This window comes from Panthera uncia, chromosome X, assembly GCF_023721935.1.
Source record: "Panthera uncia isolate 11264 chromosome X, Puncia_PCG_1.0, whole genome shotgun sequence".
NCBI lineage: Eukaryota > Metazoa > Chordata > Mammalia > Carnivora > Felidae > Panthera > Panthera uncia.
Window position 1 is genome coordinate 15,467,638 of NC_064817.1, and position 18,002 is coordinate 15,485,639.

Consider the following 18,002-nt stretch of genomic DNA (forward strand, 5'->3'; position numbering starts at 1 on the left):
CCAATGGAAAAAAGACAGTCTCTTTAACAAATGGTGCTGGGAGAACTGGACAGCACTTGCAGAAGATTGGAACTAGACCACTTTCTCACACCATTCACAAAAACAAACTCAAAATGGATAAAGGACCTGAATGTGAGACAGGAAACCATCAAAACCCTAGAGGAGAAAGCAGGAAAAAACCTCTCTGACCTCAGCCGCAGCAATTTCTTAATTGACACATCCCCAAAGGCAAGGGAATTAAAAGCAAAAATGAACTACTGGGACCTTATGAAGATAAAAAGCTTCTGCACAGCAAAGGAAACAACCAACAAAACTAAAAGGCAACCAACGGAATGGGAAAAGATATTTGCAAATGACATATCGGACAAAGGGCTAGTATCCAAAATCTATAAAGAGCTCACCAAACTCCACACCCAGAAAACAAATAACCCAGTGAAGAAATGGGCAGAAAACATGAATAGACACTTCTCTAAAGAAGACATCCAGATGGCCAACATGCACATGAAAAGAGGCTCAACGTTGCTCCTCATCAGGGAAATACAAATCAAAGCCACACTGAGATACCACCTCACGCCAGTCAGAGTGGCCAAAATGAACAAATCAGGAGACTATAGATGCTTGAGAGGATGTGGAGAAACAGGAACCCTCTTGCACTGTTGGTGGGAATGCAAATTGGTGCAGGCACTCTGGAAAACAGTGTGGAGGTTCCTCAGAAAATTAAAAATAGACCTACCCTATGACCCAGCAATAGCACTGCTAGGAATTTACCCAAGGGATACAGGAGTGCTGATGCACAGGGGAACTTGTACCCCGATGTCTATTGCAGCACTCTCAACAATAGCCAAATTAATGAAAGAGCCTAAATGTCCATCAACTGATGAATGGATCAAGAAATTGTGGTTTGTATACACAATGGAGTACTACATGGCAATGAGAAAGAACGAAGCATGGCCCTTTGTAGCAACGTGGATAGAACTGGAGAGTGTAATGCTAAGTGAAATAAGCCATACAGAGAAAGACAGATACCATATGTTTTCACTCTTATGAGCATCCTGAGAAACTTAACAGAAACCCATGGGGGAGGGGAAGGAAAAAAAAAAAAAGAGGTTAGAGTGGGAGAGAGCCAAAGCATAAGAGACTCTTAAAAACTGAGAACAAACTGAGGGTTGATGGGGGGTGGGAGGGAGGGGAGGGTGGGTGAGGGGTATTGAGGAGGGCACCTTTTGGGATGAGCACTGAGTGTTGTATGGAAACCAATTTGACAATAAGTTTCATATATTGAAGAAAAAAAAAATAAACTCAAAATTCTGATGGTCTAAGATGGTCCTTCTGGACCCCTCCCTCCTCCGACAGGAAAGAGAAAGGATAAAGGTTCAATTCGTCCCAGGAAATCAGCACCAGGTACTTAATATGTGGCCAAATCTCAAAAGCTTGTAGGTGCTGGCATCCCATGAGCGGTAGCCGGGAACCACCCCAAAGCCCCCTTCTGCCGCACTGGTGAATAGGAGTCTGTGAAGTGCAGAATTAACCTGGGAGCAAAGCAAATGTTCGCCTCCCAGGAGGGCCCCCAGCCACTAAGCCAAGTTGCTTTCTTGCCCTAAGGATCGCTCCACGGCTCTGTGGCGTGGACACATACCAGAAGGCCTTGACAGACCTGTTCTGGTGCCAGGGCCCGCCACGCCACGCTCCGGACACACAGGGAAACAGATCACGGCGCCTCAGCCTCCCAAGTGGCGACAGCCGAGATTATCTGGCCACGAGAAGTCCTGCAAAGAACCACCGCCCTCGTTCTGGAAGCCAGACCCCGCCTCTCGCCATGCTGACCGCCAGCCGCAGTGACACCTGAGACGCCATGAGCCCCGGTGACGCCATTAGCCCCAGGGGCCCCTCGAGCCCCTGAAACACCATGAACCCCAAGGACACCGTGGTCCAGATCCGGCATGCAACATCTGGGTTCCTAAATGCCCCCTGAGCAAACAGCCACAGCGGCCCAGAGGCCACCACCGGACACGCACTGGTCGGTGCCAAGATTACTGTTTGGTGGCCTGTGAGGCCCTCTAGCCGGGCACAGCGCGAACGCTGTCGGGGTGAGGAAAGAGGTAGAAGCTGGTGGGACGGCTTGGGGAAGGGCCCCTTACCCTCTTCCTCAGACATCGTGAGGCAGGGAATCCCTCTCTGAGCGCCTTGGCCTCGGCGTCGACGGTGCGGTCAAACCGCGACTGCCCACTAGGCGACTGCAGGGCACGGAGGCACCACACGGAAGGCGCACGCAACTCCCGGCCCTAGCCCCGCTTCTGCGACTGCGCGGCAGCGCACGCTCGGGAAGAGCGACTATTGCGGGGGGGCGGGGGGTAATGGCGCCTTAAGGTGTGGTGCCTCCCTCCCTTTCCACCTACGTGGATACATTTTTAAGTGTGCCACCCCCCTCATGTAAACAGGTCGCCGGTGTAATTCCGCTCTTCCCAAAATGCTCTTCATACAATACATCACAGAAAAAGTGTAGAATCTAAGAATTCAGACTTATGTTTTCCAGATTGTGTACTCACGTCCAATGCCAGATTTGGGAGGAAATCCTAAAATCATCCAACTTTTCAAATGTGCCCCCAATCCCCCCGAAATCCATGCCACCCTGCCCTTCAGCTGTCCTAGTCCCTACTTGCCGGTTTCCAGACAGCCACGTGCTTCATTCCTCCTTAACATAATAATAGCTATAATTTTACCGTGCGCTCACCACAAACCAGCCACTTACTATGTCTGGCCTTATGTGGTCCTCAACCACTGTAAGAAGTCAGTATTACTGTCCCATTTTAAAGACAAGGAAACAGAGGCTTAGAGAGTTTCACTTGCTCAAAGCCACAAGGCTAGTGGCAGTTATGATTTCAACATGCATACCACCTCCTCCCCCCACCACATCACATGCTCCTATCCTCTATGTCAGTCTCCCTCCTCTCCTTAATTGCTTCTGGAAATTTTCCACACCCTTCAAAGCCTGTTCCAACCTGCATCGGTTCCAATAATATCTGCACCAAGACAGTTTCCTACAGTCCCCTGGAAAGAATGAGCACTCCTTCTCTAGGATTCTTCAACCTTAATCTCCTTTAGCACTTAAATCACTGTGGATGCCTTTTCACCATGCCTCTCTCCTCCTAAGTTCCTGGAGAGCAGCACCACACCTTATTTATATTAAACAGCACTGCTATCACAGTTCTAAGAATTAAATGTCATAAAATATAAATCACCCAGCACAGCAACTAGAATTTTAGTTCCATTTCCCTCTGTCAGTTACATAATGACTTGGCACTGTGCATCGCCTCACTTTAGGGGAAGGGTGAGTTTTTTCACTTGTGAGAAGGAAAGGCAGGTTTTGTTAGGTAGAAATATAGTTATTTCACTGTTGTGTGGGAGCATAAATGTGTGCAGGAGGGTGCATTATGAAGCTGAAGAGAGGAATCAATGTACTATACAGATTATTGGTGTTTTACCTCTTGGCTTCAAATTCACCCCGTTGTCTACTCTGAGAAAATGGATATGGGCCCTTTAAAGTTTTTTTCCTTTGCCAGTAGCACAGTTTAAGCTTTTTTTCACTACAAAACACTGGAAAGAGATTGCAGAAGAAGCTAGTTTGGCTTCCTAGTCCTCATTTGCTCTCTAGGCAGGTTGCTGCAGAGTGCAGCACCCTACCCCAAACACACACCTGACAGGGCAGATTTCCAGCAAGTTCTAGAAGGTAGCTCTCCAACAAGTTCCACCAATGCGCCACCAAGTGACTTGTCTCACTCTGTGAGTCATAGTTGGGCCTTCTTGGGCATAATGTCTCAGTCCTAGAGCTAGTAGCTGTTGTTTATAGCTCTTATTCTGATACTCTTGAGTTTTCTGTGTTTCTTAGTAGCCAGTCCCTTGTTCCTCCAATCCTGTTATACTTGATACTTCTTTATATTACACTTTCTCTGTTCAATTTACTGGGTGGTTTTTATCTTCATCTTAGACCCAGACTGATCCCCTCACCCTTTCGGGTTCCCTTCCATCACCTAGAACTCAATAGGAACACAATGTCTGCTGCTGGGATGTGATGAGCATCCAACAGATGTTTATCAACCACTTCGTTTCATTTCTAGTGAGTCCATTTGCTTGATCCATCTTCTGCAACAGAGGGACACAGAATACAAGGAGGGTACACTTCCTTACTCTCACGCCAACCGCTAGCTTTTCTTCTGGTCTACTTAAGCTGCAGCAACTAGAATAGGGCCGAATATCGTGCCCGACAAGCAAGGGAGACCTGACGGCAATAGAAGTGCAAAGAGATGCTGGTAGCACAAGCCACCTGTTCTCAGGTCAGAGCAGAATCACAGAAGCTGTGGACAGAGCAGTATTTCTATCTGCACAGCCTGGGAACCTGCACTTTTCAGTCTTTTTTTTTTTTTTTAATATTTATTTTTGAGAGAGACAGACAGACAGAGCATGAGAAGGGGAGGGGCAGAGAGACAGGGAGACACAGAATCCAAAGCAGGCTTCAGGCTCTGACCTGTCAGCACAGACCCCAGTGCTGGGCCCCAACTCACGAACCGTGAGATCATGATCTGGGACGAAGTTTCACGCTTGACTGAGCCACCCAGGCGCCCCTCTAATATTTTTTTAAAGATTTTTTTAATGTTCGTTTATTTTTGAAGGAGAGAGTGGAGAAGGGGCAGAGACAGAGGGACAGAGAATCCGAAAACAGCCTCCGTGCTGACAGCACAGAGCCCGATTAGGGCTCGAACCGACAAACTGAGACATCATGACCTGAGTCAAAGTCAGATGCTCAACCAACTAAGCCACCCAGGCTCCCCTGGAGTTCCAGTTCTTATAATGCAGAGCTGCCAGTCCCCTGAGAACCAACTAGAAAAGCTGGATGAAATGATCTTAAAATAGTCTGAAGAACATCAAAAAGTTTACAAAACAGTAAGCAATGACTGAGCTAAGAGCTGGGAAAGACCAGAAACCTAGAAAAATGTAAAAAGCTGAGAGGGCTGCTTTTGCTCTAAGGCACTTACTGATCCAGAAAAGGCTAAAAGAGGCCAGGCTGTACTTATGGTGGCTTTGTAGGACTGAGAGACAAGAGTCAGAATCTGGGACCCACGATTGGTAGGGGGCTGGTAAACCACCCCTGCCTTGGACAGGGGCCATAAGGAGTCACCCCTTCAGAGTAAAAGCGACCCGAATTAACCAACAGTTAACCCCATAGACTGTAGTTCAGTCTCTTATCATCCAGGGGTTTAACACTCCCAGGTGCCTCTCATAAGCAAACAAAAATTCATTCCTGTGAATATAACTTAAAGTTATTTCTATAAACAATATTTAAATAGAATGTCCATGGGGTGCCTGGGTGGCTCAGTCGGTTAAGTAACTGACTCTTGGTTTCAGATCACATCACGATCCCACAGTTTCGTGAGTTTCAGCCCCATAGGGGCTTTGTGCTGGCAGCTCAGCACCTGCTTGCGATTCTCTCTCTCTGCCCTCCCTCACTCACGCTGTCTCTGTCTCTCTCTAAACAAAAAAAACTTTTAAAAATAAGTAACTACAATAGGCAGCATTAAGTGAAATAACCTAGTTTAGGAGAGAAGACAGCCAAAGAAACAAAAACATCTATGCTCAGTGACAGCGCCTCCTGCCGGCAGCCACGGCGACAACCGCAGGGCACTCCCGCACACACAGTGGTGGGGACACAGGCACCTTGCTAATGACTTTGGTCCTCTGGAAGAAGCTAGTCTGTGAGCAACTTCGAGGACATTCGTGGGAAGGATCCAGACCGAAAATCCTCGGGGGCCCAAGCTTTCAGGAAGGAGCCCCCTCACCCTTTAGTGGTGGATGGAAAACCTCGTTTCAGCCAAGCCAGGGAGAGAGACCGAACGACACGCCGGAGGACGCCACGTGCTCAGAGCGCACGGAGCCCAAGCGGCTGCCCCGACCCTCGCGGGGACGAGAGAAATGCAGGCGGCGAAAGGCGGCGAAGGGCGGTGGGGCTGTCGGAAGGCCACAGGGAAGGACAGACGGCCAGGTCTCCGAGGGAGCGCGAGCCCCTGACTCGGGCCACTGGCCTCGGGGGAGGCGGGCCCCTTGCCCGCAGCGCCAGGGCCGCCACCCGTCGCCCCTCGAGGTGCCTGTCCTTAACCCGGGCTGTGCCTGGATTCGCCAGGGGAGCTGTGAGGAGTCCCAGCGCCCAGGCCTGGGGCCCAGAGGTTCCCGGGGCGCGGGGCAGGGGAGGCAGGGCGCTGAACTTGCCCCATTCCGGGGGATTCTCGGGCATAGGGCTGAGGGGCACCGCTCTGTAGGCCGCGTGGAGCCGGTCACCGGATCAGTGCATTTGACTCTCGCGTCGCCCCGGCCTGTTCACGTTACCGACCCGGTTTCCGTGCGGCAGGAAGCGGCGAGCCAGGCCCAGGGTGCGGCAAGGAGAGCTGGGAAGTACTGTCCATGCGACCCAGAGGACCGCGGCCCACTCTGCCCACGAGACACAAGGGTACAGCATGCTCACAGAGCAGCGCTGACCGTGTGGGGCGCGGGGCTCTCGGCGGGCTTCTAGTCGACTCCGTGACAACCTCTGCAACGCGGGGGATGGGCCCCAAGGCCCGCCTAACGATTGCCATCCCAGATGTGTGTGTGTCCGTGTGCGAGGGAGAGAGAGTGTGCGGGGGAGAGACTGTGGGGGGGAGGGAGGGAGGGAGGGAGAGAGAGAAAGGAAGGGAAAGAATGCGTGGGAGAGAGAGAGAGAGAGAGCCAGGGAGATAGAGCGAGAGACACAGACGTGGAGGGAGGAGTGGGGCTTCCGAGGGGCAGAGAACAGGAAGGAGACGGGCCAGGGGTCGGTAGGTGAAAGCCGACACCTCCCCATCGCTGTGCCAGTCTGACCGCAGCCAGCCTGCCTTCCAGGCTGAGTCTGGGCCTCAGACCCCTGGGAGGCAACCACCGGGGAGCGCTGGTGACCAGTGCTGACCCGGCTCTGGGGAGCCATGTGGCAACGAGCCCCCACCCTGCTCCGGGCTGAGCGACACCTTGTCCTGCCCGTGGTGGCCACGTGCCGTCCACCAGGCTCAGAAGTCGGGACCTCTCCTCACTTGCCTTTGTCCTGGCGGTGACGCCAGTCCCATGTTTCCTGGCAGTGGTCCCCGACCTCGGGCAATCTTGAACGGAACTCCTTCCCCCATTTTCAAGAGAAAGGTGGTTGTGCCTGATTATCTGCTGGCTTTGTTTCACCCAACAACTCGGGCCATCCTGAGACGGACACCTCCGCCTCTGAGAACAGCCCGGAAGAAGGTGAAACGGAGATGCTGGAGTCGCCTCCAAAGAGAATACCTGGACGGGATCCCATCAAGGGCACTGCGCATAGCGGATGATGGGTTCTGTCTGCTGACAGCTCGCCCCACCCCCACCCCCAATAGCTGCCAGAATGATCTGTCCAGAATGTCCGGAATGCTGGTCTGGCTGTGGGACACCCACCCCCCATTTATGATCCCTTCATTGCTTCCCACGGGCCCTGAGATCCCATCCAAAGGTGACCCAGGGGCCTTCCTGTTCCAGGCCTCGTTCAGCCCTCCAAGTTCATAATGACTCCCCAATACCCGGCCCACATTTCAATCTCTCTCGACACTTGTGGTTCACCACGTGCCTCAAGATCACACAGCCTGGCAGAGACCTGGAATGCAGGGAATGTGTCGTCCTTTCGGTGTGGCCCCCAACCGCTCTAGTGGCGGGCCGAGCACGGGCTGTTGTGAACATGAAGAATCTGAACCTGAACCAAGGTGGACCGGGGGGATGAGTGCTCACGGGCAGAGCCAAGATTCTTCTTAGAAACTTGGGGTTAGCTTTACCTCACAGATAAATAAAGGGCCGCTCAGAATCCCAGGTTCCCAGATCCTAAGATCTGACATTGGCAACACATAGGTCAGATTAGGCCTGCGTGACATTTTGTTTGGCCTGTGTTTGCATACACCTGCGCCCACATCTTAAAACTGGGACATTTCACGCTCCAATCGGCCTTTCTACTTGCTTTCGAAACACTGGAAGATCCGGAGCCTAAGACTCAAACTGTTGCATGTCAACAACCACAGGGATTACTGCTGTCCTTAGGGGCAACGGGGGTCCCCAACCGGACGCAGCCCCCTCCAGGCACCCGGGCACGACACCCAGCCAGCTTCTCACAGCCCGGCCACTGACCTGGCCCGGCCCGAAAGTATGTCTGCAGTCACTTGAGCCTGAAAAAACCGTTGACAGCCTCGTGCTAGAAGCAACGCTTCGCGTTCTCCACATCTTCCGTTTTCCTCTTCTTGGGAAAGCCGCTGTACCCAGCCCTGGTGCACGTAAGCAGGGCCACGTGAGTTCTACCAGTCGGCTCCGAGTACGAGTACCACGTGTCACCTGTGGACGGAGGCGATGAAAACATCTTTGGAGGCCACATGTTCCGTGAGCAGAGTGACCACAACCACATCTTAATCATTCGCTTTACTTATTACATAATCACAAAGCTCACGATCCTTCGCACTCTTGTCGTAAGTATATCCACTAGCAGGCCGTGCAAACGTTTGGCAATGTCTGGAGTGGAGCTCGGTGCTCATTGTCAACCTTCTCCACTCTGGCCAGTGCCTCTCCACAGTCGGCTGACGGAGGGAAGCTCGCACGTCACTGATTAAACCAGGCGTCTCAGGAAGGGATCGTTTCGGGGCACACTTTCCTAACCAGAGTCATTTCTTGTGTACCTGCAGTTTTTCTAACACAAACATTGCTGTGGATCTCAGCAGCATCCACGCTAACTTCTGAAATAGATGAGTACGTAAATGAATAAAGCAAGATGCCACATTAGAAAGCAGCAATCCTCACACTGTCGACGTTTCCAAACGGTGACCCTCATATGCTGATGGTACATTGTAGATCAACGTCCCATACAGAAATTAGATATATACTCATTATAGGAAAAGCAGACAACAAGAAAATACTGTAAAAGGATAAAAGGGGAAACCGAAAAAGAAGAAATAAATCTACATGACCACACATAACTTGCCCACAAAGTATATGCAGTAACCCCTTCTTCTTCTTGAGAGTTGACCTCATTGTGTCACACGCACGCACTGAAAGACAAGTGAAGACAAGAGCCAGGCACTCCATCAGAGAGAAGACATACAAATAACCACCGGAGCAGGTTGCACAAATCAACTATTTCATGCAACAAGAAGAAACTTTGCACATTTTCCTTTACAGGAAAGAGCATTCACTCCAAAACCTCACTGGGATGTTGGGCAAAGATTTGCCCAGCTCAGATTCGAGAGATGAGAACTTGAAACAGAAACCAGCCGCCAAGAATTTCCCATGTGCCCATAGGCGACAGACAGCTTTCCAGCAGATTTTGTGGTTGTTATCAGTGGAGGGAGGGAATCAGGGGGAGAAGGGTTCGGTGGTGAGGTTTGGGGGAAGATAGGATAATAATCGTCAAAACTTTGCCTTTAAAAACAGGGCAGAAAAATAGAATGGCTGTTTCAGTTAGAGATGGTTGTGTAACAACAAACATTTGTTCTCTCACATTTTCCGTGGGGCAGGAATTTGGCAGTGACTTAGCCAGTTGCCTGTATCTCAAGGCGTCTCGCTAGGTGGCAGTCAAGCTGTCAGCGGGGCTGTGATCTCATCTGAAGGCTCCACGGGCGGTGGAGTTGGGATCTGCCTCCCAGCTCACTCACAAAGTTGTTGGTAGTTAGTCCTCGGACCTCACACCTGAGATCTTTCAAGGGCTGCCTCACGGTATGGTCGCTGGCTCCCCCCAGAGCAAGCAGTTTGAGAGGGTGCCCAAGACAGAAGCCACAGTCTTTTTTCAATCTGGTCTCAAAACTGACATCTCATCACTTCTCCTGTATCTAGTCATGAGAAAGCAGAGAGCAAGTCCAACCACATTCAATGGGAGAGGAATACACAAAGGTGCGGGGACCAGGAAAATGGGATCATGGGGACATTTTCCACAGTGAGGAGAAAAGAGCCGCTTTCAATATTTCTAATGGGGTTTATGAGTTTAATGATAAGAGAGTACGGAAAATGGAAAGAGGACGAAGATGCCTTGGCTGGTATGAAGTGTGTGGGCCAGGACACAGCCAGAAACGAGATTAGCCAGGTAGGGGAGAATCCTATTAGAGTTCGGAGGGCCACAATTTTACAAATGTATCCAGCTGACGTAAAAATTTATTTCAGGTTCATGGTGAATAACATCCTGAAGAAGATAGGAAGGATTGACCATGAACACAGGTAACTTGTGTGTATAAAATACCACAGCAGAGATGATGCCAAAAGGGATGAAGAGACTTAGCTGTGTGCTACAGAAGGAAGCAACAGAACCTGATAATTGACTCTGTGTGTGTGTGTGTGTGTGTGTGTGTGTGAGAGAGAGAGAGAGAGAGAGAGAGAGAGAGAGAGACAGAGACAGAGAGAGAGACAGAGAGAGAGAGAGAGGTATAAGATACCAACTTTATGCTGCATGTTGAGATTTCCAAGCTCCAGGAAATATCACCCCTCCCCCCGCCCCCTGCTCCCAGGTTCTGAAAAGTTGAGAAATCAAAGAATAAAGATGGGCGGCCCCACTCTTGGTTTCTGATTCTGCAGGCCTGGGGTGGGCCCGAGAATATGCATTTCTCACAAGCTCCCAGGTGAAGCTGATACTGCTGGTCTGGGACCTAGAGACCCACATCTGACCTGTTCGATGGGGCCTTTCAATGCTGCAGCCACACGTGGCTGGTGAGCACGTGAACGGGGCCAGGCTGAAATGAGATGTGTCCCAAGTGCAAAACACACATCGAGCTTTAAAGACAAGACACAAAAACAGTGTATACTATCTCTTTAATAATTTCATTTACTTATATGTTGAAATGATAATATTTTAGATATGTTAGATTAAGTAATAATGTTAAAATCGATATTACCTGTTTATTTGTACTTCTTTACATTTTTTTTAAGCAAACCTGATAGCACATGTGGGGCTCAAACTCACAGCCCCGAGATCAAGAGATCAAGATCACACTCCACTGACTGAAGCAGCCAGGAACTCCTGTTTATTTTTACTTTTTTTTTTTTAAGTTTAAATATTATGAGCGAGCTAGAAAGAGAGAGAGAGAGAGAGAGCAGGGGATGTGGCATCGAGAGAGAGGGAGGAAGAATCGCAAGCAGGCTCCGTGCTGTCAGCACAGACCCGACATAGGGCTCAATCTCATGAGTTGTGAGATCATGACCTGAGCCTAAATCAAGAGTTGATGTTTAACAGACTCTTAACTACACAGTTACCTCTATTTTTACTCCTTAATGTGGTTATTGGGAAACTTAAATTACGTGTATGGCTCGAATTATATCTCTATTGGACAGCACTATAACAGACAATTAAAAGAGGTAGGATATCAACCTGTGAAAAAGAAGGATGACAAGGGCGCCTGGGTGGCTCAGTCGGTTGAGCGTCCGACTTCGGCTCAGGTTGTGATCTCGCAGTATGTGGGTTCGAGCCCCGCATCAGGCTCTGTGCTGACAGCTCAGAGACTGGATCCTGCTTTGGATTCTGTGATTCCCTCTCTCTCTGCCCCTCCCCCGCTCTCTCTCTCTCTTTCTCTCTCTCTAAAAAATAAACATTTAAAATTTTTTTTAAAAAAGATGACATTGGGATAATCACAAATTTAAATACTGCATGGATGTTTAGTGATCTTAAGGAGTGGTTAAGTTTTAAAATACTTGTTAAGTTTTAGAATAGTTTCAGATTTAGGTAAAAGGTGCTGAGATAGTAGAGAGAGTACCCACACCCATTTCCCCCGCTTGCTAGTGTCTTGTAGTACATTCACCACAAAGAATGAATCAATATCGACACGTTATTACGAGCAAAAGCCCACCCTGAATTCAGATTTCCTTGGTTCTCCCCTGTTTCTGTTTCAGGATCCCGTGCAGGAAACCACATCGTGTTTACTCACCGTGCACGCCTCCTTGTGCTGCGACAGTTTCTCTGACTTTCCTTTTTTTGATGACCTTGGCAGTTTTGAGGAGGACTGGTCAGGTATTTGGAAGACTGTTCCCCAGCTGGGATTTGTCTGGTGATTTTCCTCATGATGGGACTGGGGTGATGGGTTCTGGAGGGGAAGACGGCAGGGGTGAAATGCCCTTCTCATTACATTGTCTCGGAGGGACGTGCTATCAGCATGACCGATGGCTGGTGCCGTTGACCCTGATCACCTGGCTGAGGTCGTGTTTATCGGGTCTCTCCACTGGAAACCTACACTCTGCCCCTGTCCACACTGTCCTCTTTGGAAGGAAGTCTCTGCACACCCCACACTTAAGGAGTGGGGAGCAGTGCTCCACCCTTGAGAGTGAGAATCTACAGAATTTGGGGTTCTCCTGTCTCTTCTCCCCCATTTGTTTGTTTCCTCGCTCCCTCATTTACAGCAGTGTGCACTCGTGGGGATCTCGTTCATGCGCCAGGTTCTAATCCTACGCTACTTCACTTGTTGCTCAAATTGTTCCAGACCGAACCGCTGGGAGCTCTTTCACTTGGCCCCTGTGTCGCTTTGAAATGCCCCACCGTGGGTGCTTTGTGGAGCACATCCCTCTGACACTACAGGATGCTCCAGACTCACCTGGAATGTTCCCTGCCCCAGTCCTAGGGTCAGACATTTCTCCGAGGAGCCCTGGTTCCTTTCCTTACAGAATAGCGTTAGAAATGAATTATTAAAGTGTGACAATAGTAGGGTTACTTTAAAAAAAATTTTTTTAACGTTCATTTATTTTTGAGACAGAGAGAGGCAGAGCATGAACGGGGGAGGGTCAGAGAGAGGGAGACACAGAATCTGAAACAGGCTCCGGGCTCTGAGCTGTCAGCACAGAGCCCGACGCGGGGCTCGAACTCACGGACCGCGAGATCATGACCTGAGCCGAAGTCGGCCGCTTCACCGACTGAGCCACCCAGGCGCCCCTAGGGTTACTTTTTTAAAAGTCTCTTTATCTTTTCGATATACACACTGACCTGTTTAGATTACGTGGTAAGTCATAGCTGCTTGAAAACAACTTGGAAATGAGGGGTGTGGGTGGGTGTATGGATGAAACAAGACTGGTCATGAGTTGATCATTATTGAAGCTGGGTGATCGGTCTGGGGTTCCTTTTACTCTTCTGTTTTTACAGGTTCTTGAAATGTACTATCACAAAGCTTTTTAAAAAGAAGGGAATAGTTGACAGAGCCGATGGAAACAGGTGTTTTATTGGAGATACCAACGATAAGCACATCTTTGACCCTTTGTACTTTTATTTTTAACCTCCAAGTCCAAAGCATGAAAAAAGTGGCCTCTCCATTGTAGAGAAAAATAGTAGCCTGGCTCAAACAAAATGGCATCAGCCACCAGCTGGTTTGGAGACATAAGATATAAATTGTCTATAGGACGTAGGACAGCTTTATTAAAACTTCAGTGTTTACAGGTCATAGTTAGATCTTCAAATCCTAGTTAAGCACACACACACACACACACACACACACACACACACACACCCGGAACACCAAGCCACTTATTCAAAGCACTTGGTTCATGAGTTGGACAAATTTTTCAGTATATTCATACTTAACGGTCAGGATTTCCTCAGTTCTTCTACAAGGCGCGTCTGCCTTGGTCACAAGAATCCTCTGGATCACTCATCTTTCGTGACCGTTCAAACATATGTGACGTGTCCCATGGTGGTAGTGGGGAGCCACACTTGGATTCATGAAGTACAAACATCAGTAACAATTAGTTTATTTTTAACTGGGAGACATACTGGAAATGGGGCCATGTTTTAAGAAGAAATTTGGCTTTTGTGTGCTTTTGTTTTTTCAACCAACATTTGAGTATCTCTACGTGGGAGATGCTGGGCTAAACCCTGGGAATACAAAAATAAATAAACGTACCAGCCTTGGAAGTGCTCACAGGGAGGAAATTGAGCATTTCCGGGATGCCATCTGGCAGCAAGCTCGGGGAACGACACACTGGGGGGCCCAGGGGACCAGAGAGAGGCGCGGGAGGTAGGATGTGCAGGACCTGGTGACCTGAGGGCCGCGGCCGGCGAGGACGACAGTGGCAGTCGCTGTGTCAGGGGCCCGGACGTGAGAGTGGACGGCGTGCTGTTGACAACACGGGACTGGAGAGGGGTGGATTGGCAAAGAGAAGGCAGGAGAAGAGTTGGGTGTGATGAGGATGAGATGTGTCTGTGGGCTCGCGGGTGGAGACGTCACTACACAACCGGATGTACAGCAGTCCCCTTAACCACGAGGGGACACGTTCCAAGACACCCAACGGGAGCCTGAGACCACGCTTAGTACCCGACACTATATATACCACGATTTCCCTGTACATACATACCTCAAATGGAGTTCAATTTCTCACGGAGGCAGAGGAAGAGATGAACAACAGTAAGTAATGATAGAGTAGGGAGCGCCTCCGACTCCTGATTTTGGCTTTGGGCGTGATCTCCCCGTTCGTTAGATGGAGCCCCACACCGGGCTCTCCACTCAGTGCTGAGCCTGCTTGGGATATTCTCTCTCTCTCTCTCTGCCCCTCACACACACACACTCTCTCTCTCTCTCTCTCTCTCTCTCTCTCTCTCGCAAAATAAATAAATAAGTCAATTTTTTCCAGTTTAAAAAAATAACAAAATACAACCATTATAACAATATAATGAAAGTTACGTGAACGTGGTCTCTCTGTCTCTCAAAATGTCTCGTGCTGCACTCACCCTTCTTCTTCCTCCTGTGATGCTGTGAGCTGACAAAATGCCTGTGTCAATGATGAGATAAAGTGAGGCGGGAGACGCAGGCCTTGTGACTTGGCGTCAGGCTACTATTGACCTGATGGTGCGCCCGGAGGATCGTCTGCTTCCGGACCCTGGTTGACCTCGGGTAACCGAAGTCCGTGGGTAAGGGGAGACGACGGTATAGGCCTGGCACTCAAGGAGAACGTTCGGGAAAGAAGCTGTAGCTAGAAAGGTAGGCGTGATGATCGTTTTTGTCGGTGGTGTCTCAGAACTATCCCCTCAACTTCTCACTTACGTCGCAGCCTGTAGCCCGTAGTAACTTTGCTTTCTGGAATGCACAGTACACTTGCGACCTTGGTCCGTCCTCAATTTGGTGAACGTTCCGTGCGTCCCTGAAAACGGTGAACTCGCTTTTTGAGTCTAATGTGTATCAACAATACCTTTTTACCCTTTATCTACCGATATCTGCCCTTTAATTTGGCTTACTTATGTTCAAGGCTGAAAGATACAATAAGGTCTTTTTTTTCTATTGCATTTCTATTCGAGTACCCATATGGTCTATCTGGTGTTGGTTCCTCCTTCTGGATTCGATGTAATTGATCACATATACTGGTTTATGGTCCGCCTTCCCTGTACTCGAACCTCTTACCAACGTAAGGACTCCAGATGCGTTGACTGCTCTTTGCCTGTAATTCTACCTGGCAGGGATCAGGATCGTCCCTGCGGCCCACTTTTTGTTTATTTGCGGATCACCGCCTGTCCAGCCCTTTATTTGTAATGTTTAAAGCAAATGACAAGGTAGGTAAATGCCTACAGTTGTTTGTAGAACCCATCCTTGAATCTTTTTAATATGGGTGGTTAATCTATTTGTACGTCCCATTAGACTAAAGTGACCCTCTGACATATTGTATGCTTTCCTGTTATGGTTTTGCGGTTTCTGCCTCCCACTAAATGGCAATGTGTTATTTTCTTTTATCTTCCACAGTGATGTGAACATGATATGGCCTGTGTTTTTGTAATGAAACAATCATTGTGAAAGCAATACACTGCAGACAAATCAGAAAGATAAGCACAACGAAATGAAACAGACCCAGAATCCCACCTACCCAGAGACGCCCACTGTAAACATGTTTGTGTATATCTTCCCAAATGTCTTCTAGAAATGTAAACACATCTGTATATAAACACACAATAGAATCCACCAGGGAGTCAGGCTACACATCCACTCCCGTGACCTACTTGGATGGACGGAGCACGAATGCCTTTCCTTATGAATAAGTCCCCTCTACTTAATTTCGAAAATCCCCTTATTGTGGCCCTAGTCAGGCTTCATACAGATATTTTCAAACTGCCCTCCGGATGTGTTTGTACCGAATTCACTTCTCCTCAGCGTGAATAATTAATACTGCTTTCGATGTTTGCTAATGTGATAAGAGGGGAAGAATAACGCGCATCCCGTTTTCATTCGTACGAGTGTCATACCTAGTCAAGCTGAACATTTGCGTGCTTCCTTATCCGTTTTCTTTCAGGATTTAATGTATGATGAAGGTGATGTTTTGCAACTAGTCGGGAAAGGATGGATTGTTCAGCAAATGATGTGGGCACCACTGTTTTCCCATGAGGAAAAAAGGTAAAGGCTTTTTGATAAGATGCTCACCGGATGTATTTATGATGTCTTCAGAAGAACCACAGGGGCGCCTGGGTGGCTCAGTCGGTTAAGCGCCCAACTCTCGGTTTTGGGCTCGGGTCGTGATCTCATGCCTTGTGGGTTCGAGCCCCTCATCGGGCTCTGCACTTGACGATGCTTCGGATCAGATCCTCTGTCTCCCTTTCCTTCTGCCCCTCGCCAGCTCATGCTCCCTCTCTCTCTGTCTCTGTCTCTCTCTCAGATGATTAAACGTTAAAAAACAAGAAAGAACCACAAATCTACTAGAAGAGACATGGGCGTGTTTATAGCAGCTCACCCCTGCTCAGTGGCCCTGGCCTTGAAAGCACACGTCCCTCCGCCCCCCCCCCCCGCTCGTCATCCTTCTGGTCTGGGCTCAAGCGACACTTCCTCGGGCCGGTGGCTCATCCTCCTCTCCACCGGGCAAAGGTCACCTGGCGTATCTCACGCCTACCTCGCCTTTGCCACATTTTGGACATTTGTAAGTTATCCAAGTATTTGGAGGGTTTTTGTTTGTTTTGAGAGACAGAGAGTGCACGTGCGAGCGAGCGGGGGAGAGGGGCAGTGGGAGAGAGAGAGTCTTAAGCAGGCTCAGCGTGGAGCCCACCGTGGGGCTCAATCCCACGACCCTGCATCCAGACCTGAGCCCAAATCGAGAGTCGGACGCTCAGCCGACTGAGCCACCCACCCTCCCCCGGAGTGCGATGCTCTCTTCTCACTTAGACAGGAAGGTGCCTAAGGTGTGAAGGAGCAAACTCTTTCCTTCACTCTTCCCTGCCGGGCAGCCTGCCAAGCATTTAGCACCTTTCCGGGGGTGCTTCCTCCCATCTTTTAAAATGCACGTTAAATACTTTTTTCAATACACTTTAAAATCCCGTTGCCAGTGCGCGCCCGCCGCTACCAGGGACGCTCTTGTTGTGGCTTCTACCTGCAACGCTAGGTCCCTGGGGTCTCTCGCTCACCTCCCCAAAGAGGCTCACTCCCTCTGCCTCCTTTTCTAAGGTTTGCCGGGTGTTTGGGAATTGACCTAACGGGATGAAAAGGCAAGGGGCAGAGCATGGCAGGGCCACCAATGACCGTACTTTGTGAGACCTGAAGATGCCGCGGGTTGTCACACACGCCCGGAAATCAGACGTGCTTTCGCGCTGGTGGGGGGAGTACATCTTCAAATGGATGACACAGGACTTGTCTCACTCCAGCCCCCAGGACCTTAGACTTAGTGGAAATATTTCCGGAACCGTAGCCAAAGCAAGCCTGCCCATCTTAGTTTTCAGGGGGACCGTGCATCTCCATCGTTTTCAGTTTCTTACAGACATTTATTTAGTGAGGTGGCAGGAGTGAGTCCATGGCTGGTACCGAGATGTCACATTAAGCCAGATGACGGGTTGGGAACTTAGTTGTTAATTCTCTTCAGAGCCACACTGTTCTCTGGTAGCTCACTCTTTCTCCCTCTGGTTTCAAAGCTTGGCACTACGTATGTAAGACCAAGCAGAAAATGATCTAAAGGCCAAATGGCAATTTATGACATTAACTCATTAACTCTCCTACTTGCGGAAAGGCTCAGGATGAATTCAGTACCAAAAA